We start from the raw sequence: 24,933 nt of genomic DNA, 5'->3' as shown, positions 1-24,933 counted from the left end.
ACAAAGTTCAACAGCATTATTATTGGATTTCACAACTGTTAACCTTTATTGCTAGAGGGCTAATTGTGACCTTCCTTGTATCTCCTTCACACCTAATTAGGTTTCTGTTGTAAAGAGATAAAGGAGTGTTTGTATCAGTGGGGCATCTTTTTCTGCAGCTGAATGAATTCATGAAAGAGTAGGATTGTTAAGAGAGAGATGGGGGGGGGGGCGGAATACAGAAAAATGCAGGAGGCATTAATAGACTTTAGAATAAAATCCTGACAGATTCAAATTGATTCTGCTGCCTGAGAAAATTGAGTGCGGAGGGAATTAGATTTATGCACTGTTAAATGTAACTGCCTGGCAGTATCCATACAGAAAGCTGTTAAAATGGTAATCTTTAGAGATGTATGAAAATTGTATGTGAATAGACCAATGAACCATCACTCGGAGCATGCCTCTTCTAGCCGAATAACACAAGACAGTATTATTATTATTAATAATGTATTACAAACACTATGCATTATGTATGTAATTTAATCACAGTATCTAAATGTATAAACAACAGCACAGGCACTCAGTAACTTTTCTGTGCTTGCGGTTATATATTAACTTTTTCTTTTTCAGGGCCCCCTGAGGGAACAGTGCGTGCTGCCAGCAGCCTAGCACTGTGGGGTCCCGGCCGACCCGGGGTCCGTCGTGCCCCGTGCAGGGCAGCCCACGGGGCACCAGGGCTGCGTTGGGTGTCAGCGGGCAGTGGGTGTCAGCAGGCGGTGGATGTCAGCAGGTAGTGGGTGTCACCGGGTGCCAGGTGTCAGCGGGCGGTGGGTGTCAGCGGGCAGTGGGTGTCAGCGGGCAGTGGGTGTCAGCGGGCGGTGGGTGTCAGCGGGTAGTGGGTGTCAGCGGGTGCCAGGTGTCAGCAGGCAGTGGGTGTTAGTGGGTGCTGGGTGTCAGCGGGCGGTGGGTGTCAGCGGGCAGTGGGTGTCAGCGGGCAGTGGGTGTCAGCGGGCGGTGGATGTCAGCGGGTAGTGGGTGTCAGCGGGTGCCAGGTGTCAGCAGGCAGTGGGTGTTAGTGGGTGCTGGGTGTCAGCGGGTGGTGGGTGTCAGCGGGCAGTGGGTGTCAGCGGGCAGTGGGTGTCAGCGGGTGCCAGGTGTCAGCAGGCAGTGGGTGTTAGTGGGTGCTGGGTGTCAGTGGGCGGTGGGTGTCAGCGGGCAGTGGGTGTCAGCGGGCGGTGGATGTCAGCGGGTAGTGGGTGTCAGCGGGTGCCAGGTGTCAGCAGGCAGTGGGTGTTAGTGGGTGCTGGGTGTCAGTGGGTGGTGGGTGTCAGTGGGCAGTGGGTGCCACTGCGCACGCTCAGGGCAGGAGCGCAGCAGGTGGCCTCTCAGGCAGGCACACCGGGCAGACATGCGCCGACAGCCAGTGTCTCCGATGGGTTTTTTCTGTTGTTGTTTTAACCTTCTCAGCTGGCTGATGAACCTTCTGAAGGCTAAGCCCTAGCAAGAAGCATGAACAGCACATCAGGTCAGCAGGGGTCCTGAGCTACCGCCAAGGAAACTGGGAATGAGTTTCTAATAAATACATCCATAGCTCAGATTGAGGGGAAAATCAAGCTAGAAATAACTTCTTGATTCCCCTATTTGAATTCAGATCTGTGATTCTTATGCCAGGCTTATCTCTGGCGTCAAAGCAACTCAGAGTGAGACGTTAGCACTGATGATGGGGACAATCACTGATTGATCTTTCAAGATGTGATTTAGATTAGATGCCGCTGTAGGCTCTTTTTATAACTCTAATGGTTGTAACTTTGCTGTATCCGTATTTGGAAGTGCACTCCCTGTAGTTACGGAGCTATTGCAGAACACAGTAAGTTGCTTTTTGGTCTTTGCTTCATCCCATCAAGTACAGGGGGCTGAGAGAAGTTGTAAATTCAGAAATACTTGCAGATGAGCCACACAGTTACTTCCTTGGGACCTCTCTGGTGCAAAGCTCAAGCTCCTCACATACTTTCTTCTAGCATGAAAATGTCATTTCTACACAGAACAATTAATTCACTGAAGTTCGGCAAAGAAGCATAGCTATTTCCCAGGTCCAACCCAATAAAGCATCAGCTAGCACCCAGTGCAGGGGTCTGAACCCAGCCTCTCACATTCCCAGCCAACTCGCCTGTTTGCCAGCTGTGTGGTTACCTTGAAAGGCGCGCTTCCAGTCGTTTCAGGAACTTTATTCCAGTTTTGTTCCAGTGTGGATACCAACAGTTACTCATGTGGAACTTCTGTTTTTCAGCCACCCTGATGATGGCACTGATGCACTAGTCAAGAAGACAGTGTTCAGTGCTCCACCTTGAATGCTGTGTCCCTATCCCTGCCTGGCACGTAGCAGCAGGTTGCACTTAGCATTCATAAAGAGAGACACTGCCAAGTGGCTTCTCCAGAGAGATGTGGCTGGAGTCAGGTGGAATCCTCTCTACACAGAGCTATAGTTCACACTGCTGCAGCAAAGCACAGTAAACTGGCACCTGACCAAGGCACTGAGGGGAATCTCAGCATCTACCCATGGGGCCACCACATCTCATGTGCCCCACACCAGTTCCTCTCTGTTTTCCACTCTGTTTGGTGTTGGAGTATCCACAGTTCACCTTCATCCTAACACTGTGCACAGGTCACAAGAAGTACAGTGTAAATACACACAAACAGAGCATTTGATAAACCAGTACGGACCAGCTAAGGGTGCTTCCCCTGCCCTGGCTTCCCAGAACGCCTGCCACTAGCTGCACCGGGACACGACCCACATTGACCCACTGCTGAAAAAGTAATGGGGACAAAGCTTCACCTAACAGGAGATCACTTTCCCTCCCTGGCCAATTTCATTTTCTCTAGTTCTTATCTTCATTCTTTACGAAGCAGTACTGAAAATAACGTGCTCAATTTGTAAGTGAGTCACCTAGAGCAGTTTTCTGCTGTGCCTTTGAAAAATAGGCGTAGACCTATGCATTTAGCTAGGAACATAATTCATGGATATCTTTCCAGCTGAGCTAAAATGTGATTAATTTGTGTTGAGTTCACACAAACTAGTAGAGGATTTAATCTCCAGCAGACAGGTTTTTCATTCTACTGTGTCTTAGTAAAGGGCAATCCTTTCTGGTCACAGAGTGGTTGCAGTATTGGGAATTCCTGTTATGAGAGCTTTTGAAAGCTCTGAATGTAAAAATATCATACAATCTACACATTCGTTGGATATAAACTGAAACATAGATTTCTGAGGGAGGTTCCTTGTCTTGAACTATTTAAAGAGCTGCAACTAGTTAAATCGCTTGCTGATTATCTGGGAGAGCAAACCAGCAGAGCTGGGCAACAGGCTTGCTTTTCTTGGAGGGTGTTATTCTCCCAGGCTGGCTCAGCTCCTCCCAGTGGAATTTAAAATGCAGGAAGAGCCCTTGATCCTCCCATATTTGAATCCCATACGTAATTGAGGAGTTCAAGAAAATCTGGTCAACACAGGCACACGTACCTCTGCTTTTGAATTCCCTGAATTCAGGCATAAATCCCAGGAAAGCCAGTGGGATTATTATCTATGATAATTGTAAGCAAGTTCAGATTTAATCTTAAACACAAGAGGAACCAAAGAACCGCAGTTCTGCCAAAACTGACAACATAGGAGGGGTCTGTGTATACTCATGTCTCATCTCCGAAAACCACTGGTGTAAGGAACTGAACAGACGGAACTAAGAGAAACAAAAAAGCTCAGCAACCTGCAAGGAAAAGCCATCCCTGCCCAGCTCCCACCCTAACCCACAGCTGGAGTATGCTGCAGCAAGGCTGTTTATATCGGCCCCTGGGAGATAAGGTACCTTATCTACCCCATCTGGTTCCATTCCAGTAACTCCAGAGTCAACATACTCCATCACGCTTCCTGAAGCTGCCAGGCGAGAGCAGCAGGAGTAGACTATCCGCACTTTGTCAGATCAAGGAAGGAGCTTAATAAGCAGAGAAAGAACTTTGTTTTCAAACATCTTGGAGACAGCTACTAAATACATATTATAAACATAGAAAAATACCAAAACCTCTTACTGGTTTCTTACTTCAAAGGTATCCAGAATGCCTTCCTGGTATAAAAAGCTGGACGAGCTGATAAAAGTCTGCCTTTTATGGACTATCCACTATACTAAAGATAATATTTTTCATGCATAATTGTGGGAAAAATGTCTGGAGAGTAGAGAAAATTAGGATCACAAGTACTGACAATTACTGGCTATTTCTGCAGAAGGATTTCTGTATTTTTGCTACAGACAGCCCTAAGGCATTCTCCACACCTGCCCGGGTTACACCCTCGGGAGCAGTCACCAGGGGAGTCTAGGACTGATGATAGCTCCAGATACCCAAGTCTGCTGTCTTGTTTCATTCGCAAATAAAAAGTCCTCAAACATTGCATTAACAGCTTTTCAAACAATCAATAGAAACAACATTTTAAATGTATTTTGGGCCAGCTAGCAGAAGCAAGGGGGTGAGATGCTCCGATCAGGCTAGCATAGCAGCAGTACTTGTAAGGGTCTGAAGGCAGTTTGAAGCCACAGCTGATAAAGGTCCTGGCCACACAGTAGGATTCAGTTTTGAAACCTAAATGCTCACATCCAAAAGAACCTCCAGACCAGACAGTGGAAAAAGAAAACCAAATACACAAACACGAACTGGAAGAAGAACCCAGAACCAGGGTTAAGACTGGTTCACCCATTAAAAGAAGAACTGCCTCCACAGACAGGGTGACTGAGCGCTCACTCAGCTGCCAGCCTGCACTCATTTTCATGTCAGAATGCCACTGTTCAGAATGGCCTAGAAAAGGAGAAAGGAGTCAAAACCCAGGTCAGAATGTGTATAAAGTCACAGTGCAGTGAACGCTACCCAGTCTCTGGCTTATAGCATCCCACCGCGGCGCACAGGGCTGCGCATGGTACAGAACGGCAACCCACAGCACAGGAGCATCTTCCCCACAGCGCCACAGACCACACAGGTGCCCTCACCGGGAGGAGGGTAGCCCCCCTAGGCCTTACTGATGCACAGCCAGAGGAGAACAAGACACAGAAAGGGGGGCATTTTGTTTACCGTTTCATTTTTGTTGAGCTGATGTTTTTTGGGCACCACAGACTCCTGCTTTAATTTGCCTTGTTAGTAATACGGAGCAGAGAACCCTGATTAACAGTTAAAATAATTAACAAGCATTTGAAGTCTTTTTTTTTCCTCTTTGGTAGCATGTGTCATTGTAGCAGATACTGTAGGGTGACTCTTCAAACTGGAGGAAAAATTGGGATATGGTGGAAGCAATAACATATCTTGCTCAGCAAAGCTGGTGAAGGGCAGAAATAACTTCAGTCTTTGAGGATAATCCAAGGCATACTTGGAAACGCACCTCTACAGTGATCTACCCCCTCCAAAACCTGCTTTCCACTTCCTCTTCCCAGTCTATCCCAAAAGACTCATGCTTTTAACGCCAGCTCTACATGGCCAACACATCCAAGCATGGCCAGCACCACAGCCCCATGCCCTGCCCCTGCAGGTCTCCCATCCCATTCCAGTGCCCCCCAGCACTGCAGGCTCAGGCTGCCCTCCTCTATCGCGCCTCACGCCTCCACCGCTGCACCATCCCACGGGAGCACTAGCCCTGGCGCCTGGCCCTCCCGCAGCTCCCAGTGGGACAGGGCCGGAGCTGCAGGCGCTGCCTTAGGCAGGGAGAGGATTCGGTGCCAGGGGATGGGACAGAGGTGGCCTCAGTGCCCCATTGCCACCAAGGCACCCAGCCAGGCTGCTCCTGTGGGGTGGGTGCAAATGCCGCACTGCCTCGCACACACCGCAGCCCAAACAGCTTCTCCCAGCACCTGCCCTGAGTCGGTTCACAGGCATGAGACCCCAAGCAGACCCTTGGGCTGCCTAAGAATATATGGGGCATAAGCTTCCCTTCTCCCCTGCACGTCCCTCCTGGACTTTAGGGTCAGGAATTACCCAGCGCTGCCCGCTCATGGCTTCCGTAATCCCCCCCCTCAAATCAACAGGAAAAGCAAGTGCTGTGAGAACGTGGTCAGAACTGCTTTACTGCTTAAATAGGCATATGCAATAATGCATTGACAAAAACATATGGGGAAAATATTCTTCGGTATATTGCTCTGTGGAGATAAGTATGCTAGCAAAAGCAAGCATTATGTTTTATTTACCAGGTCGGCTCATTTTCAGACTAGCTTTCTATAACAAAAGAGTTTAATAATATTGTTGAAGGCAAGAAAGATACCTATAAATAGGACCAAGACCTGTCTGTGGAACTTTTTACATGAAACTTTAATGGCAAGAGAAATAGCCTTAATGTATTGCACTTGGCAAATTCTTTATTGCATTTCTGCCTACACTAACTTAGTGTGAAAGTAGGTAGCAGAATCAAGAAAAGATTTCTGTAAGTGTTCATGACTCAGAATTCTTAAGGCTTCTGTATCCCAACACCTGGGTACTGGCCCCTGCATTACCCCTCTTGCTCTACGCTTGGATTCAGGGAACGGGCAGTAACAGCACTGCTTACCAACGCTGGCAGTTACCTGTTGACTCAGTTCCCAACCTCATCCAAGCAGCTCTGCCTTCCCCTAGAGCAGGGACAATTGGACACTCCAGCCAAGCAAAAGACAATATTTTCTCCAAAGGAAAAAAAAAAAACCAACCCACCAACAAACCCAGCTCAGAGCTTTCTCTAGAAACCTTGGCTCACACCAGTGACCCATGGTAGGGCTCCCCAAAGGTCTACCTCCAGATGAGGGTCCCAGCACGTGGGGTTCGGGAAGGATGCAGCTGCCCTAAAGAAGCATCAAAGTCTCAAGCTCACGCCATCCACTATCTCTATATTTAGACAAACCTTGGCCACACACAGGGACTCCTGGAATCAATGACCCATTCATTTCCCTTCATCTGTTCAGGTGGCCTTTGCTGTATCTAGTAACTACCAAATCTCCAGTCTATTGAAAACGCAATCTGTCTTCCAAGGCTTTAAAGATTTTTATCTACGTGCCCTCTACACATATACCGCTACATGAAAACAAAAGGGATTTCATTCTGGGCAGTTCAAATGTTACATCTAGCCCATCAGGGATTTCAGGTGAAAAAATATTTTTAATAAGAAATGGTAATTTCTACAACTATTTTCCATTTTTATAATTTCATTATGTATATTACATATCAATTGCCAAATATTGATAACTAGTTTCATTGTTTTCATTACTTACGACTAATAATTATTTTAAGCTCAATACTGTAGATTGCAAAGCCCTTTGTCTCTCCTTCCTCTTCCTTCCCTCCCTCTTTAAATCTTTGCAGTGCATGCAATAAAAGAGCAGTGTGCCTAGCCTGAGACTGCCCAGAAAGAGTCCAGAACCACATTTCTAAACTGCTGTGCATGTTTATATGGATGTCTGAGAAAGATTATAAATATCTCTACCTTTTAGTCATTTGGCTTCCCAGAACTGCTCCGGAGCATTTCTGGCTGGTGACACCGCCCATCTGCCAGGCACCTTGGTGTCATTACGGTGTGCATGTCTAGTCCCACAGCTCTTGTCTTCCCAGAGGTTTGATTTTCCTTTAGACGTACCCCTAGAGAATGCAGTAGAAAGTGTCACAGATCCCAAATTGCTTTTACTACTCCACAGTCCTGTAAAAGACTGGAATTTGCCAAGGGAGCCTGAGGGAATTCAGCACCCAAAGCCTACTGATGACAAATGGGTTTGGGAGACCAGAACTCTCAGCCTGAAGGAGGATGGCAGTGCTGCTGCATGTCCAGGTATGTCAGAGCAGAGCTGAGAGTATTACCATGTCAATTAATAACTGGCAAGGGGAAGGGCTGGGCAAAGCGTGTTTTCAGCTGGAATTCACAATAGACTGGAAAGCCTTTTGCGGAGGGGCTGGGAGGGCTGTGCCAGGCAGAAGCAGCAGCAGCAGCAGCAGGAGCAAAGGGTGTTCCACTGCCAGGGATCTGCACACCAGCAGAGGCGGCAGGGAGAGGCCGGGGGGCGGGCAGAGCATGGCCCCCCAGCCGATGGAGAAGGGACTTGCAACAGCTAATGTGAATCTTGATGAGGACGGCTCAGATGAGCCTTTCTCCTGCCTCTCCCTATCCACGATCTTATTTCATGATCAGAATCACAGACTGTCACTACACCCACAGTGTTTAAAAAGCAGCTCATGCTTCAAGGAAAATCACTTCTCCAGCCAGTACACAAACAGCTGCTTCGGCGCTCAGGCAGCCTGAGAAGAGGCAGGCGATGGCGGTGGCTTGCTTAGTTCAACAGGGGTTTGAATCTCGTGGCCAGAGACGCAAATCCCTTGGGTGCCTCTCTGCAGCACCTTCCGCACAGTTTTTCCTCCTGAAGATTACTTCATTTTACAAGTGCAAAATTGCCTGGTAGTTGTGGTGGCCTCGGTGCCTGAGACCAGGCTACAAATAGCTGTTTTCTTCCAAAAGAAAAAAAATAAATAATCCAGCACTGCCAGCCATCTTAGCAGCACAGTTAGTGCTGACACCCACCCAGTTTTGTTTCCCCAGCCGCTCAGTTAGAGCAGCCCCCCTGCAGCCCTGCCACCCAAACTCCCCGTCAGGTCCTGGACTTCCCACCCCACCGCTTCTGGCCGTCATGTCAGTGGGTCTCTCCAAACTGTGGGCGTGTGGCTGGACAGCCCCAAGGCTGGGACCGCCGGCCTCCAGCCTGGGCCATGCTGCTGGTGTGGGTGATGCCACTGGTGTTCTCCGGGTGGGATGACCGTGCCCGGCTGGAGACCCTCAGCTCCAGGCGGGATGGCCGTGCCCAGCTGGAGACCCCCAGCCACCGCACCCCGGCCATGGTGTTACCTCATCTGCAGACCAGACACATCCACTCGGGGAGAAAAAAAAAAAAAAAATCACAGGCAATTTGTCAGAGCATTAGCTGATAATTCAGACAGAAATGTTAGATCTTACGGCACAGCTTGGGGCTGCAGGGGAAACATTACCGACTCTGACAGATCCCTGATGACATACCCATCCCCTCACCCAGGGGCAAGGCTGCACTTAGATACACTGAGGTTTTCATTCCAGTTCCAGAGTAAGACAGCAAGTGGACAGCAGGGAAATAAAGGGAGAGAAGGTTTAGAGGAGGAAGAGGGAGCCTGCATGGTTGCTGTTCAGCTTTTCATCCCACTCCTGTACCTGTAGCCTGATTATTCCCTTTAAAACTCACCGCTGGAATTATTACTCAAGCTTAGAAATAAATATTCCTTTGGCTCAGAGGCAGCCATTCCTGCCTACTTAACGCTACTTACTCACTGCAATAGGTCAGAGCCCAGATTTAGACAACTCTGAATTCTTTGGAGACTTGTTCCAATGTCTCACAGCTATCTTCCCATCACCTCTGGTTTCCCAGCCCAGCCGCATTTATTCATTGTCTCTCAGGCAGGGATTTTAAGTGCCTTCAGGTTATTTTTTTTTCTTCTTATGTATATTCATAGCATCCAACACAAAGCTGTCCTGAGCCTTCAACAACAGCTGTTAAGTAGCAAATAATAATAATAATTGGAGCATATCTAATTTGGCTGCAGTTTTCAAATTTGGGTGCCTAAGGAGGCTCGTTACCATTGAGCATGGCTCTGTTCCTAATTCGCTTGAGTTGCCTTGAAAATGTCACCTTTGCAGTTGTATTTAAGCACCTAAAGAAACATCTTCATTTCTGGAAAGGCTGAATACTAATTTCGGTAGAGCTTCAGCCTGACACCCCTGAGCATCAGGATAACTTCTCCTGACAGCATAATTTCTAAATGCCTTCTCAGCTCCTCCAGACTGCACTGAGACCCTCCCCTCCTGGGTTCACGGGGAATATGGCTGTATTTGTAGTCCTCACAGTGGCTTTCAGGTGGCTGCTTCTTCAAAAATTATGGACAGCAGCAATTATTTTAGTCAACCCTAGGAGAAGTCTCCTGGCTTGATTGTGGGCTCTTTATCTGGACTTTCCTTTCTTGATTTATGATAAGGTCTGGGTTTATAAAACACCAATATCTTAGTGGGGGACAAGCACGTCTCATTTGCTTTTTCACCAGAACTGGGCAAAATTTTGCATGTGATTTCTTTTTCAAACACATGGTTTGCCCTACAGTTTGTCAAAATTAAGCTTGGTTGACATAAAAAACTTTGTAAACTAACCTGAACTAGTTGTGCTGTGGTGGCTCTGCCATCCTGGGCAGCACCTGTCTTGCTCCAGCTAATGCTCCATCCCCTCCGACAGACTGGACTGCCTTTCAGGCAGTATGTTCCTTTCACTCCTGCCCAGGTATTCCCAGTGACTTTGGGAATGCTGTGCGTGGATTCAGCTGGGAGCTGCTTGACTTCTGGCAGGTGACCAGACCCAGCTGCTCCAAAGGGTATTAGTGTGTCTAAAACAGCACAAAGACTTGGCTGTAGCAGGCACAAGTGCTCCCACAGCATCATGTACCCCATGAACCAGGGCCACAACAAGCGAGAGGGAACCAGGATCCCATTTAATGCCAGACATGTGCCATAATTTAAAGACGACCCTCTCACTTCCCCGCCAGCATACACGATGCAGCTATTAACGTTCTACATGCTAAAGGCTAAAGACAATGAAAAATCCAAACACTGTGGAGGTTAAATCAGTGCATCATTTGACAGGGAACTGTGAGCCATTAACCTTTCCACTGGCACTCGCAACGAAGAGCTGGAAGATAAACACATTGGGTAAGGAACAAATTGGTTCATTCGAACACTATTAATGTGCATGCCCTTGGAGGCCGCATTTATGCTTTTGGAAAATTACACATTCATGCATAATGAAGTGAGATATAGCTCACCGATTGCCAACAGGGTGCAAAGCCCACGATAAGGATTTATAGCAGGTGCCTAATTCTCTAAACATTTGCAAATTAAGTATTTACAAGCATAATGCTGGCTATTTTATTGCCAGTTTAAGTTACCATCATTTGAGCTTTTTATTTTGCACTGAAACTGAGCTGAGCATTTAATATCCATGATGTGTAATTTATTCAAGCATAACTTGGTGATGTTATTGTGGGAATTAGGGCAATACCCAGAAACCCTAATTATGGCACAACTACACATCAACACAGGAAGAAATCCTCTGTCCTAAAGAACTCGTTCTTAGCTGAGAAAAACAGATAAAGACCGCAATATGCTATAAAAACAAATTGAATGACTTGCCCAATGCCACATGAAATGTCTCTTATGGCTGGGAAAAATCCAGGCCTCCATCCCTGCACACCTGGGGCATGAAAGTAGATTCTTTTACCCACTAACAGATGATGGGTGACTCTCAGCCTGAAGATCCTGGGCCTCGGTGTTGACTACAACCACGAAATATACCCCAGCTACTGAAATAACTTGTTTCCTTGAGAAGCTGTCACAGCTTACAAGTGAGTAAATATAAAGGTGTCGAGGAATACTGAATAAAGACAGCATGCATAAGAGATGAAATAATGGCTAAAAGAGAAAGTGCCAACTAAATATTCTTATTGTAGCTATTTCCCATGGAACATTCAAGGAAAATACAGGGATTCACTCTGTGGCGAGTTCATAAGAGAGATTTTGCACAGCAGTAAAGGAACCAGATTTCATGACCCAAGAGATCCCTTTCAGGCTAATGTTACTGTGAAAACACCTTTTACAGTCTGTGTAAATGAACATAAGCATTTCTGAAAGTCACACAAGCAATGTACACAACTTCTTTCTACAGAAAGACTACTTTTCATACCGCACCATTCTGTTAAGCTATTTAAATGAGAAAATGCTCCCATGACTTCTGCTGAAAGACCACCCCTGGGTCTGAGGGGAAGGATCAACCCAAGGCAGCTCACAGCCCCTTCCTGCAGGTGGAACCCGGAGACCGCCAGGAACAGCCCAAAGCCAGAGAGATGTCACAGCCACCAGTGTGGATCATGTAGGTGACATTTGTACCCAGCACCCTCATTCATTCCCCACTGCTTGGTGGGGTTTATCTTTTTTAACCCTTTCCCACATGCTGCACCATGCACAGATCGAGGGGCGTACCTGGAGGAGCACCAGCTCCTCCCCGAAGAGGAGCTGCCAGTGCTTACCAAAATTCATCTTGATGTCTCCAATGCTCCCCCCCCTCGCCCCTCCCTCCACAGCTACTGCAGCCCAGCTGGGCCATGGGGGCAGAGGGTTTGCTTTGGAAGGCACCCAGTTCCCCCCGCAGCTCCGTCCCAAGGACAGCATGGACGGGTGGGAGCTGAGTTTTAGCTGTGGAATGGCTTAAAACTCAACAAAAATGACGCCCAGGAGGAGGAAGGGATGAAATGGTTCACACAGCTATTCTCCTTGCAGGTGGAGGGAGCACGTGTGTTTTTCCTGAAGGGAAAGAGCAGGATCTCTTTCCCTGCCCAAGTGGCCAGTGGCACATCCAACCAGCCAACCTCCTACTGTGGACCTGCTGGTCAGCCCTCTGGCTGGAAGGTAAGCAATTTCTCTGCCTCTCCCCTTCATGTTTTGAGGAGCTATCAGTTTAGAAAGAGCAGAAGAGAAAAGATTATTCATTCATTAAAAATGTGGCTTTGAACCACGCTTGAAGTGATATACCAGGACTCTTGCGATGACAGACGTAAAGGCTGCTGGGTTTTCACTCTGCTGAGCAGCCCTGGCACAAGGAGCTCTTGCTCTTCAGACATCTGCATGTGTAACAGCCACCACCGACGTCCAGAGAAACGTTCTGCCTTGCAGCACCTAGCTCAGCCCCTCTGGTGTAGGTCTTAGCAGGGAACACGTGCCATAGGGTACGTGCAGTAAGACATTGCAGTGCAGCTCTTGGGTATTTCATTCTGCAGTTAGGCTTCCCTCCTTAGTGAGGGCTCTGCTTGCTCACAGGAGTTTCCTTGAAAATGAGCACGGGCGTTGGGCTGAAACCGCTTCCTCAGGCAATATTCGGAGTACCTTACCTGGTGTGAGCACTCCTCCCACCAGCTCCCATGCCAGTACCCGCTGCTGCTGGATGCCAGCAGAATCCTAAACAAATTAACCTAAGGGACACGACTTCACAAAGCAGATTGTGAGATATGAAATCTCTCAGGGCCAAGTCACCTCTTAGACCAAACCCAACTAGCAATTGTATTTTGGCATCACCCAGGCACACGCGAAAGGAGCAGGCTAGTTTTCGCTGCACATAAATACAGGTCCCACGAATCAAGATAGAAAAATCTGACACCTTGCCTACCATAGGGTTTTTAAAGATGAGGATCAACTAATCCAGATGAATTCATGCCATACCCTGGGAGCCACTAAACATATGAAGTATTTCTGGTCTGCTGGGAAGTGGATAAAATTATATAATTATGGGAAAACTGTTAATGCACAGTGGGTCAAGAAAAAGGAGAGGAGAAGAAGAAACCAGATAGGACTGGAACCACTACTAAGTACTTAAGCTGTTTTCCAGCCAACACTTGCTGAGAATGTATTTTCAAGTTAGCAAGGGATGCAGTTAATAATTGGTGAGTAAGCCCTGCTGCTAAGTGCTGTGTATAGGTTTAGAACAATTGACATTTGTAGAGGTTAAAATGGAGATTCTTCATCCATAAGATGCTACTTCAGTTTCTTCCAGAGATGCTGAACAAAACACACGTAGCTACAATGATAGATTCAGAAGAGCTGTTAACACTGGAGCAGCATTTGAAAGCACCTATTTTTCTGTGAGAAGCTAGGTAAGGAAGCACACACAGGTCTCTTAATTGTTTTCCTTAAACCAACAGCGTTGCCTTTCCATTAACTCTCATGAATTCCCTTCCCCTGGGAAAGGCAGAAATAGAAAAGCAGGCAGAATTTGCAATATTTGAGCTGAATTTGGTGACAAAGTGGATAGGTCAAGGCTGTGTGACTTTGAAGATCCCACCCCTTATCTGGGGCTGAAGCAACGACAGGAGAACCAGTGGAGAGATGGAAAACACGAAGTGCCGTTCTACTCTTCTGAGATCAAAACATGTTTCTGTCCACTAGCAGAAAGCTCGTGGGCTGTTAACAGGCCTCATGCACCACCCCATAGTGATCCAACACGGTGCCTTGAGTTCCCTCTCTCTAAACCATTCTGGGATTGAAACTGTTCCCATGTTACTTCTTTCTGTGGAGCGCTTGTTTTCCCTTCTGCAGGCACTGCTCCCAGCTCCCTGTCACTTCACAGGCATGTAGGCTTGGAATGGTAAAGAGCCTGAGTTTTAACTACAGCGTGCTAAAAAGACACTCTTTTCTCTCTTATCTCCTCATTTCTTCCATTATTAATCCAGATTTCCATGGAAATTCTGTATGAATTCGTGAAACCATCTCATTAAATGACAAAACGTTGACTTGGGGCAAAAACTTGAAGTTCGGAGTGTGAAGTATGTGCCATGCATCAATAGAAGAGTTCATGCAGCTCATCCAGGTCAGGATCCATACCAGGAGCACTGCTGGCGGGGTTTATCTTCACTTTCAGGATCTTTCATCCCTGTGATATTCAAATATCTTCACAAACCAAGAACACGCTGAAGTCAAAGGCCTGGTTTTGGCATTATTTCAAACTACTTGTTTGACTTTCAGGATAGATACAAGCCAAGATAACCAGCAGTACCCAATAATTTTGTATATTATCAGTTCTAAAAAGCCTTATTTGTCACAGTCAGCGTGCTCAGCACCTGTGACATCCAGCCCTGATGAGACAATTGAGCTGGGCAAGTGAAATCCCGCTACTCATCGTTTTTGAGAAGGGAAGGAAGATTTTACAGCTGGCACCGTGCTAGCAAGTGGAAGAGGAAACCTCCTTCACATATAGAGCAAATACTTAAAACCATACGGCATATTGATGGCCACAATCAGACGTTTTTATTAACGCTCTCCTCCCTTCAGCTACATGAGTGTGCAGTCATGGCTTATCACCTGTACAAATATTATTTCTGAGTGTAGCTAAGCCTGCGCCAGGACTCTCTTGAGAAATACGCTTAGAGGAACGAGTGATTTGTCACACAAGTCCTGGATGTGTTTATAGGGAGTCTGTATGTGAAGCAAAAGTCATGAATAAGCACATGATTTTGCAAACAGATCTGAGAAGATGTGGCCAGATATCCATAAAAACTATGCAAGACTGGAGCAGACAAGCTCTATAAAACTTCTGAGGAGGTAAGGATGTGATCTCGGAAAGATCAACAGTAAACTGCCACAGAAAGAACTTTTTTTTTCCTCCTAAAATATGACTTATTTGAGACTTGTGATCATTCTAACCTTCCAGACTGAAAAAATGAGAGCTTTGAGGCTGGCAGAAAAGTTGGTCTACCCTGTATTTATTCTTTGCATTACAAACCTTTGCCCACTAAGAAAGATACCTTTCTTGGACCAAGGAGATACATGCTTGTTCCCAGTCATACTGTGTACTTTGACTTCTCTTGTGAATGTGTAAAAGAAACCTGCTTTTATTTTAAATCACAAACACAACCTGAGTGGAGGGACACTCATAAATCAGAGTGAGCATGCATTGAGGTGGTCAGACAAAGTGCCCTAGGCTGAACATATAACACATGAAATCCAGTGATCCATGCGCAATGGTTCCGGAGCAGAACCCGTCCACGGGCAAACACACAAGACAGGTTATCCTGCCCACCTGGCCCAGAGCGACACAAATGCCCCCGGTCCCAAAAGCTGAAAACGAGCTTCCATGAGTCGTTACCCAAACATACAGCTGGGGAATGCCAGCTCCTGCCGCAGCCTTGTGGGATTTCCCCATTAGGAACTGGCGCCCCAGTTCAGCCTGCTGATGGGATCCCAGTGCCAAGCTAACGCAGAGCTGCCCTGGGCTAGGACAGCACTGGGGCTTCCAGGAGCCTAAGTGCCGCCTCTCCCTCCCTGTTGGCATCACCTGAGGCGAGGGCCCATTGCAGCCCTTTCAGCATGCTGCCCTCATCATCAAAAAAAAGCATTTGCTGTCACACTGTCAAGAACCGAAAGCCAGACTGGCTCACCCTCCACTTACTGCCAGCCGGCACCCCGCTTTAACCAGAGCTTCAGCTCAGGGTCAGGGTGTTGGTTTTAATTGCCATTTTTATTCTTTAATTTCAAAGCAGCTGGGGGAGGAAGCAAAGCGCTGGTGCGTGCCCCCGCGGCGGGCGCAGGCCCCAGCCCCAGCACACCCACCACCGCTCCCGCAGAATGCCCCAGCCGCCGCGTGCAGGATTCCAAGGCTCTGATGCAGGCATGGCAATGCGCAGGGCAGTGCTGCAGAGCGGGGACAGGCACCCCGACACCTGGGGGACCTCTCACCACCATGCACGCTCCTTCCCATCCAGCTGGAAGGCAACAGCAGGAACCTGTACAAGCCTGAACAGAAAACAACCCCGTGCCTCCGCCGCAAAGCCAGCTGCCCTGTGCTGAAGCAGAGCCAGTTGTCAGCCCCAGCCGGGTTCCGATGGCGGTTACAGCTCTTAATTATTACCAGCCTGGCTCCCTGAATGTTCACATTTTTTCACAGTTACTAAATAAGTTAATCACTTCATGAACAAGGAAATCTGCAGATGCCTTTGAGGCTTTGTTAACATAGTGCCTAAGCCAGCTTTACACTCTCTTCTAATCCTCTTTAAGACAGTATGAGGCAGTGAAGTAGCCTATAATCAGTTTTTAAGGTTATAGACAATATCCCCACTCAAGCTGGTTGCCTAGAGCAACAGTGCAGAAACGGAATGCTAGCAATGAGATTGGATTACTTGCCTTGTTTATTCATCCATATATATTTATCTTCTGCTCTGCCTACTGCAGACACAGGGATTTTTGTAGCCTGTGCCTTACATGTCCGGATGCAGAGCAGAATTTATGTAAAAAAATGCAGACAGGCTTCAAGAATTAATCTCTTTCCATTTCTGATTCTCTCCTTGCCCTCTCCACCTCAATACCTCAAAGTTCAAAACACTCCCAGAACTGAGATTGCTTGCGGTGTCTCAGCAGCAGTAACAGCCTTCCCACTGCTCTGCATCCACACAGAGGTGGACAGCCCTCCTCCATGGGCACTAGCATCACCAGCGATACTTGGGCAGCCTGGACCGCCCACTCACCAGAGCAGGCAGCAGGAGCTGCTATTTCACCTTCACTGGGGACCTGTCCCAGCCTGACCTACGGGAGCTGCCAGCTACCATTTGCATAAAGTAAATTGCTCTGCATTTGACATCCACTGAGGAGCAGTCAGCACGTGTCCGTTTCTCTCAGCTACGAGCATTCTGGCTTCATCGTCTTTCCTTGAAAAGCTGGATTTTTCCCTCTGGCCAAACCCACTTCCCTTTGGTACCTCAAGCTTAGGCATTTAGTTTCCACCAGTGTCAGAGCAACTTGTCTGTCCGTTCTTGCCTGCAGGGGCTCTTCCGATGGACCTGCTGTAACCGGGGGTAAATCCAGGCTCTTCCTCAGAAAACCAGGTGATAGCAAAGCTCCATTACAGATGGAAGAGCCATAGCAATGACGCTGAGACTGCAGTCAGCGACTTCCCAGCTGTTACCAACAAACTTCAGAGCTAGCAGATGGCCAAGGAGCACCTGAAGCAGCGTCCTGAACAGAAACAGCCTATGTGCTTCCCCCACCTACTGAAGGTGCAGCGCAGAGGGTTAGAGCCACCCACGAGAAGGTCAGATCAAGCTGCTGTGGTTCAGCTTCCAGAAAGACCTACTCCTACTGCAACAACAAATTTCAGTGGGGTTTTGGTATCCCACCAGCTTCTTTGGACATCCCAAAGTGCACAGGGAGAGCATATCCTAGTGCTGCCATGCTTTTGCTAATCTAAATCTTCTTGGAGTTCACACCTTGTGCCTGAAATGTAACCAGTCTCTCCCATGCACAGGCCAACATACCCTTCTGGAGCTTTCTCTAACCTCAGCCAATGAATACAAAAACCTCAGCATCAGTTGTTAACAGTGAAGCTGAAAGGATCTTTTTCACCTCTTACATTCCAGAACCTCCCTGGAGCTCGGCTGTGTTTGGTGGCCAAATCAACCCACGGAACTGGCCTCTGCTGCGCGATGGACATCATTTACCAGAGTAGCTTCTCAAAGAAAAAGCAATTCAGCCAGCTTCCTCACACACTTGGAGTATCACACCCTTGTGCAGCCCCGTTACGTGGCAGTTACTCCTCTTTATTGCAGGTCAGCAGCGAGGCACTGGCGCCTGCAGCTGCTGAGGAGCACGGGCTGCGTGAAGGCAGGGCAGAGGACCGAGTCTCAGGAACCAACACAGAGTTTTCAACGTCATCTGGGACACGTCACTTCATAAGTTGGTTCTTTACTAGTAAAACGGCGTATTCATTCAAGAAAAAAAAAAAAAAAAGACTAGAGGTTTGACAGATACTATGTTTGCTGAGAAACTGATTTTTAAAGATGTGAGCAGCAGATGAAGGTGGTGCATGGCTGCTGTGAAGCAAAGGGGGAGTGGGGCAGGCAGGTTGCTGCTCAGAGGGCAGCCGAACCACGAGCCCAAGGCACGGCATGGCAGGGCACTGCCAAATAAACAGCTGAATCTGGGGAAGGATGAAGTGTATACCTTCAGTATTTTCAAAAAAGAAACTTCATGGCTTTTCAGTTTGATAGTGGCATTTTTTGTTTTGGGTTTTTTTTCCCCTCACATTAAGTCACCCAAATGAAGAGGAAAGAGGAAAAGCAGGAGTTCATTAACTCCAAACCAAACCAGAACATTTTGTTTTGGACTTTACTGGATGTTTCAAGTTGACCCACAATGAAAGCGTTGTGGTTTTCTTTTCACTGAAGAAAACCGGAAAACAAAAATGTCTGTCTTAAACTGCCACGACGCACTCCTGCCTGGAACCCGCCTTTGGCTCCTGCACTGATGCCCAGGGTGGGCGATTCCCCCCACTCCTGCCTGACCGCTGGGACCCTCCACCCCGCCGGGGCCGTGCTGCCTTAGCTGTTTGGGACCCTCTACGACGTGTCTGAGAAGTGTCTCCTGCGGGGGAATCCTGTGCCGTGTGCCACCTCTCTGCTTTTCCCAAACCCTCAGGAGGTGAGCACCCAAGGGTGGGAGCCGCACTGGCACCCGGGCCCCGCGGGGTCCCTGCAGACAGCACCGCCCCAGCCCCGCTGCCCACCGCTCCCCTTAGCCCCCACACTCACATCATTTCCTTGGCCTACTTTCTACTTGTCTGGCTTTTCTTTTTCCTCCCCGAGAAATTATTTATTGTAGGGATTGCCAGTGCTTAATAAACATCCCTCCAAGAATAAATTTGTTTATCTAAGGTATATTATTATGCTGCCTCAGATAAAAGGGGGGGGGGGGGATCCTCGCCAGAATATTTTTGACTGTGCAAACAGTGGAAAAGTGGTGTCCTTGAGCACAGTTTTCAAAGGGGAGGTTTGTCAGAAGCCATTTCAGCGATTAAGGAATGAGTTATCTTCCAAATGAACAAAAAGAGGTGGCAGTGCAGGCCCTGGCAATTGATCCAGTGTGACAGAGACAGATTTAGGAACCTCAGAGCGTTTTGTTCCAGGGGCTGCGCTGGCTGTCCTCCTGTTTCACCTTCTGTTGTCATCCAGACTGGGTGGCGGGGGGGAGGAAGATGAAAGCATTGTAAATTCAGGTTGCACAGGATCGAGTAGCAACACAAGACAGCAGGTCATGGAAAATCAGGACTTCTGTCACTCAGTCCCACGGTGGTCTCTGCCTCTGCCTCATCCCCCACCTTCTGCTGGTGTAGGAGCCTGCATCTGTGCTGATGAGCAACGCACGAGCTAGCAGATCCGCTACACCAGGCAGGCTCCCCACGCCACAAAGTCATCGAGTAACACCAGCTGGGTCCCTGGCAAGAGCAGCCCTGGGCTGTGCGAGGAGATAATGCAGTGAAAGGAATGCTTATTAGAAGCAGTAAGCCTGGCAGTAGGATTTCTCATCTCAAATATGAGGTTTGCAGCAGTATAAATAATGCATGTCATTTGCCAGCATCCTGAAAATTAGTTAAAGTAGGTTAGGGAGAAAAAAAAAATTAAAAATTGCACTCTGATGCTCTCCATTCAGAAGAACTTAGCTGCTTGTAATGGGCCACTACAAAACAAGGGGACGGTAATTAAAACCTCATCGTCTTTTGCATGAGACTGTGCTAGCAAGAGACTATTTCCCCCGTTGTTGGACCTGGCCCTTCACCTTCTTGTCCTGCCTGGGACATGTGTGGCAGATCCTGTACCTGGGGTGGGAGCAGGTCACCCAAAGGTGTGCCCAGATGCCCCTCTGAGAAGGTGCCTGGAGAGCTGCTGGCCAGGCCGCCGGGGCTGCAGCACCTGCTGGCCCATTGCCCTGAGGATCCACCCTGCTTTGGGCGCTGAACCGCTCACAAGGCACAGGGAGCAGGAAGTGGCCTTCCAAAGCTCTGGAAAGTCTTCACCGAATCGGTGCTTCCAGCCTCCAGCATCCTGACAATTTGCCAGAACTGGCCACTCTTCCCCTGGGCAGCTGACAGATGGGAGAGCCCTCAGCTGCTCCTCTCGCCTCCCGCAGCCCATCGGGGGGTCCCACCCCAACCTAGCATCACCCACCAAAGCCCAAGCCAAGGCACCAGCAGACACGTGGGGAAGCTGCCCCAGCTGAGTGGGGAAGGGCTAGCTGAACTATGACCCGGTGGCACAGCACAGCATGGCACAGCAGGGCATGGCACGGCACGGCACAGCACAGCATGGTCCCGCGGGCGCAGGGCACCACCACCAGCAGCACAGCCCCAAGGAAAGGCACAGCATGGGCCTGAAATGCACCAGCCGCTCGCTATCTGCAGCGTCTTCAGGCAGCTTCGTCTTTGGTTTGGGTGACGGAATTTGCCAGTGAAGCGTTCAATGCCCTGAACGCTGCTGTTAGGAACAGACTTTACTTTCTGCCTGTCGTTACTCAAGTATAACCGACGTACAGCCTAAGCAACAGCAACTACGAAGGAGCCCTTTGGATTCCCTACCTTCATCCAGCAGCAGCCTGAGCACCGTGGGTATAACCAGCGTGCTGGGGGCCAGCGGCTCCCTCTGACTCGTCAAAAGCAATTTCGTTACCAGCAGCAGTTCAAGCAATGAGTCATCTCCTTCAGATCTACCCAAATTCCAGCTCCCACTGAAATTCCCCCTCCCTCAGCTGCAACCCTCTCCCTAATCTAATAATAATTCCGCCAGCAATAAAACACAGCCAGGCCGGTAGAATGCTTCCTTGCTAAAATGCCCCTGTGCACATCAACGACGAGCTCTGTGAAGCTGTTACAGTAAAACTAATACCCTAAAGAAAAATTCGGAAAACCTGCATTTTTTCCATTTAATTTTGATCACCATGGCTGGCTTCCAGTTCCTCTGTCTAAGTCCATGGGCCTTTAGAAAACACCAGATATCACGATAAAATGGTCCCCAAGGAAAACTAAGCAGTAAGTCAGTGATTGCCTCAAATAATCACCATATGCATGGAAACATACATCTTTCTGCATATGACACCAAACCTTTCACTCCTGCTGGACCACACATACATCTTCACAGAAGTTTTCCAGGAACAAACGCCCATCCAAACACACAGGATACCACTGTCTGCTCCACCGGGCAAGAACATGTCTTCAACACGGTGGCTGGTAGATCTGTCAGCATTACAGGAATTAAAAGCTCTGACTCCATTGCAGCTGGGTTCTCCAGTGACTAAAACTCCTTATGGCATGGGAAACAATTTGACTCAGAAAATACAGAAACATCCCCATCTGGCTTCCTGTCTCTCCTGACCCAAATTTTGGACGCCACTCAAAAACACATCAGGGATCCAGAAAACTGCTGGAGCTGCCTCTTTCCCATTGAAACAAAGCATCCATTCAAAACATGGCACTCCCAGTTTTTCCATGTTACTTCTAGAGTATAAAGTTGCATGAAAAACAAATGGGACCCAGGGAGCCTTTTATTTAAATGAGAAACCTATGGTTTTCCTCTCCAAAACCAAATGAGTCAGCGTAAGAGAGGAGAGATGTGTCACACCTTGTAGGCGAGGCAGGACATCTTCCTCCCAAGTGAGGTTATGACCACTTTGGCCTCTTCCCTGGGGAGGGCTGTAGGTGCTCACTAGATCCCAACCCTTTTGTGCAGCCAGATTAAAAGTATTTTGGTTGGGAAGCCCTTTTCAACTGGGTCACATCCTCTGTGGAGTTTACCCATTCAGGCTGCAATTTGTTTAAAGACTGAGGAGCTCTTAATGAAGACTGCAGAAAAATGGGGCAAAGCCCCTCCAGGTTTTGCTGTATGTTTCCAACCAGAAGGGAGCGGATAACTTAAGGAGTCAGAGGATGCATTTGACGCCAGACTCAGGCAAGGGTTACAAAACCCCTTTTTATGTATTTTTGAAGGATATCTAGAACCTGGTGTTAATATAAGATAAATGTTAATGCATATGATCAACGTAACTACTCAGTCCATCAGCCACACCAAGCGTGGCAATGTAAGACATCACAGGGGCTGGTACAAACCAGGAGCAAAAGTACTAATCAGAACACCAAAAAACCCAGGGATGTGGCTAGAGAAGCACCCGGTTCAGGTTTTCAACTGAATCAAGCCCCATAAGACTAGCAGGGCAAAGGCATGTTTTAGGATGTATTTACTAACTTCCCTAGATATGTAGATTAGGCCTGAACACGCTGCACTTCACATCCTTCAAGTGAGGCCACACATCACTTCGCATGTCTTACATCACGAGGCAGAGCTCCTGAACTACAATTAAACCTGCACAGAGTGCTTCACAGTCTTCTGTCCTCTGTGTGTGTGTATGCGTGTCTGTCTGTCTCCCTCCCTCTTGGGATGGGGACCTTGCCTGTATCCCATTTCTGAATGGCACTCAGCATAGTGCAGCCTTTGTCCAAACTGGAGCTTTTCCTGGAGAGAAAAGCACCTGGATTGCATCTCGGGAGGCTGCGTGCAATTGCTATGTCAAGCCTCCCAAGTGACTGTGAGTAACTGTATGTCTATCTTACTTCTCTGCAAAATAGCAACAATGATTCCTCCCATGTCCTTTGCCCATTTCTGTGAAGACTGAGCTGTGCATGGTGACAAGCATCCCTCCAAATGGGTAGATACAGCATCTGGAATAATTCACCTTCCCCACTTTCTCTGCTTTTAAGATAAAACTGAATCACAACAGCGTAACCGAGTTCATTTTCCACTTAAAAGAGAAGTCTCCCATCACAATATGGTAAAGCTTTGTAACGAATGTGCTTCCTGTGCTATTTAATAGAAACAGCACTCAGGGAAATGCATACTATCATAACTACACACGTTAAAAAGCCATTTATATGTTACTTTGTGACAAGGTCAAAAGCAGAGATTCTAGCATTAAGACCAGACACATTTCATAGCACAGACTGTATTTACTGGAGTTGTAATCAGCAGATAATTTAGCAGGCTTTGGAACTGAATATGGTTTACCTTCGACAGGTAAAGAAGAAACCAAACCGGCTCAGTGTGGCTGTGCTCACCGCTGGCCACCAGCCACCCTGAGCTGAGCCAGCTCTTTGAAGCTTTTTCCCTTATTTGCTTAGGGTGCCTGGTTTGAATTTTTGATTTACAGTGGTCAAGTGCAGATTTTTTTGCTTAAGCAGAACAAATAAAACTAATATGAAAATTGCTCACTTGTTAGAGTCTCACAGTGAGCAGAGGTGTAGGATTGCTCCTCGTTCGCTGCGGAGCGGTTGCCTTATGTGCCCCTACAGCGCTCTGCATTGAGCACAGTAATTACACCACTTCCTTCCCATCTGGGATTCAGTCCAAAGACATTTTACCAAGTAACAATGCTCTCTCTATTCGCCCGCCTCTGAACAGAATCGTATTGTTTAGTTCAAGTGGGCTTCCAGCCAGAAGAAGGTCAATCATAACAAAGCACTGACATTAAGATAAAGCCTAAAACTATGCTTTATGAAAAGCATCCAACTCTTGACAGTTGGCACTTGAGTGACAAGTTTGCACTGGGGGCGTTTCATGTACCTACTTAGCTTTTGTAATTTGGGTGGTGTTCAATTTCACATTTCTGTTTATTTATTGCAAACCACAGAATCACCCTCCAGGTTTTCTCAATTTTCTCTTAAGGAAAATACAATGTTCTATTGCAATTAAGTAAACAAAGTCGGTTTTAACATGCACTTTAAAAAAACATTGGTTTTTAAGCCTTCCAGTGGCCCAGCTTGTTTACAGTTCGCGGTCTCAGGCATTTTCCCTGTGGTCCTCTATATGGTAATTTTGCTGTAGAAAATAGCTGGCACTGTCTGGTCTCCTTTTTTGGTGATGTTTGCGAGAAAAGCTGTCTCTAATAAAGCTGTAAGGGTAAGAGTATCTTTCCAGCTATCACACGCCTACAGATTAATACCACTTTTTTTATTTCTATTTTCCTTCCCTAAAACAGTTCCCCTGACATTTGGTCTAAACTACGCCTTGGGTTTCCCCTCTGTGCTTTGATACACACTTGCCTATCGGTCCTCAGCTGGGTCTCTGATACCAAGCTGGTACCCCCTAGAGTAGTTCTTTGAAGTTCTGCTGTGTCTTATCTTTCAGTGTCTCCATAGCAGAGCACTTTTTGCTCTCCCAGTGTAGGATTAGATAACCCTTCTTGGTTAATTTTCCATCCACTCTAATATAATGGGTTTCAAATTAAGATCCAAGAGAGGAGGACAGTTAGGTGTTTAAGACCCTAAACCAGAGTTGGGGAGATAAATTTTCACTATACTTTCTTGTTCAACTTTAGGTGTGTCACTCGACAACACTGTGCTTCCACTCCCATCTATAAAAGAGGGCAATCTTTTCATTTATTCCGCTTCCCACCCCCCTGCTATTCAGAAGGTAGGCTGTCATACACAGCCCAGCACCGTGGAGCCCCAGGGTGATCTGGGGTTTCCAGCTGCTAGAGTAATAAAACTAACGCAATCCACTTGCAGAGCA

At 47.6% G+C, this 24,933-nt stretch overlaps 1 protein-coding gene and 1 long non-coding RNA gene across 18 annotated transcripts in view; one reads left to right on the top strand and one right to left on the bottom strand.

The window, feature by feature from the left end:
- Positions 1-3,255, bottom strand: part of GALNT9 (polypeptide N-acetylgalactosaminyltransferase 9) — a 325,628-nt gene extending 322,373 nt beyond the window's left edge. The window contains exon 1 of the mRNA XM_037376385.1: positions 2,170-3,255. The gene's annotated coding sequence lies outside the window, so the exon portion shown is untranslated. The remainder of the gene's footprint in view (positions 1-2,169) is intronic.
- Positions 624-24,330, top strand: LOC119142876. 17 transcript variants are annotated; one of them, XR_005102495.1, is made up of 10 exons: positions 624-769; positions 1,447-1,504; positions 7,653-7,783; positions 10,658-10,723; positions 11,302-11,415; positions 11,736-11,939; positions 12,347-12,475; positions 13,604-13,713; positions 14,290-14,426; positions 16,925-24,330. It is a non-coding gene; the product is annotated as an uncharacterized LOC119142876 (long non-coding RNA). The 17 variants fall into 17 exon arrangements; XR_005102482.1 differs by having other exon boundaries at positions 14,290-15,157; XR_005102483.1 differs by having other exon boundaries at positions 624-738; positions 14,290-24,330.
- The last annotated feature ends 603 nt before the right edge of the window (positions 24,331-24,933 follow it).

Source organism: Falco rusticolus, chromosome 1 (genome assembly GCF_015220075.1).
Source record: "Falco rusticolus isolate bFalRus1 chromosome 1, bFalRus1.pri, whole genome shotgun sequence".
NCBI classification, from domain to species: Eukaryota; Metazoa; Chordata; class Aves; order Falconiformes; family Falconidae; genus Falco; species Falco rusticolus.
The sequence above is the reverse complement of the archived record's forward strand: the minus strand, read 5'-3'. Positions and strand labels throughout refer to the sequence as shown.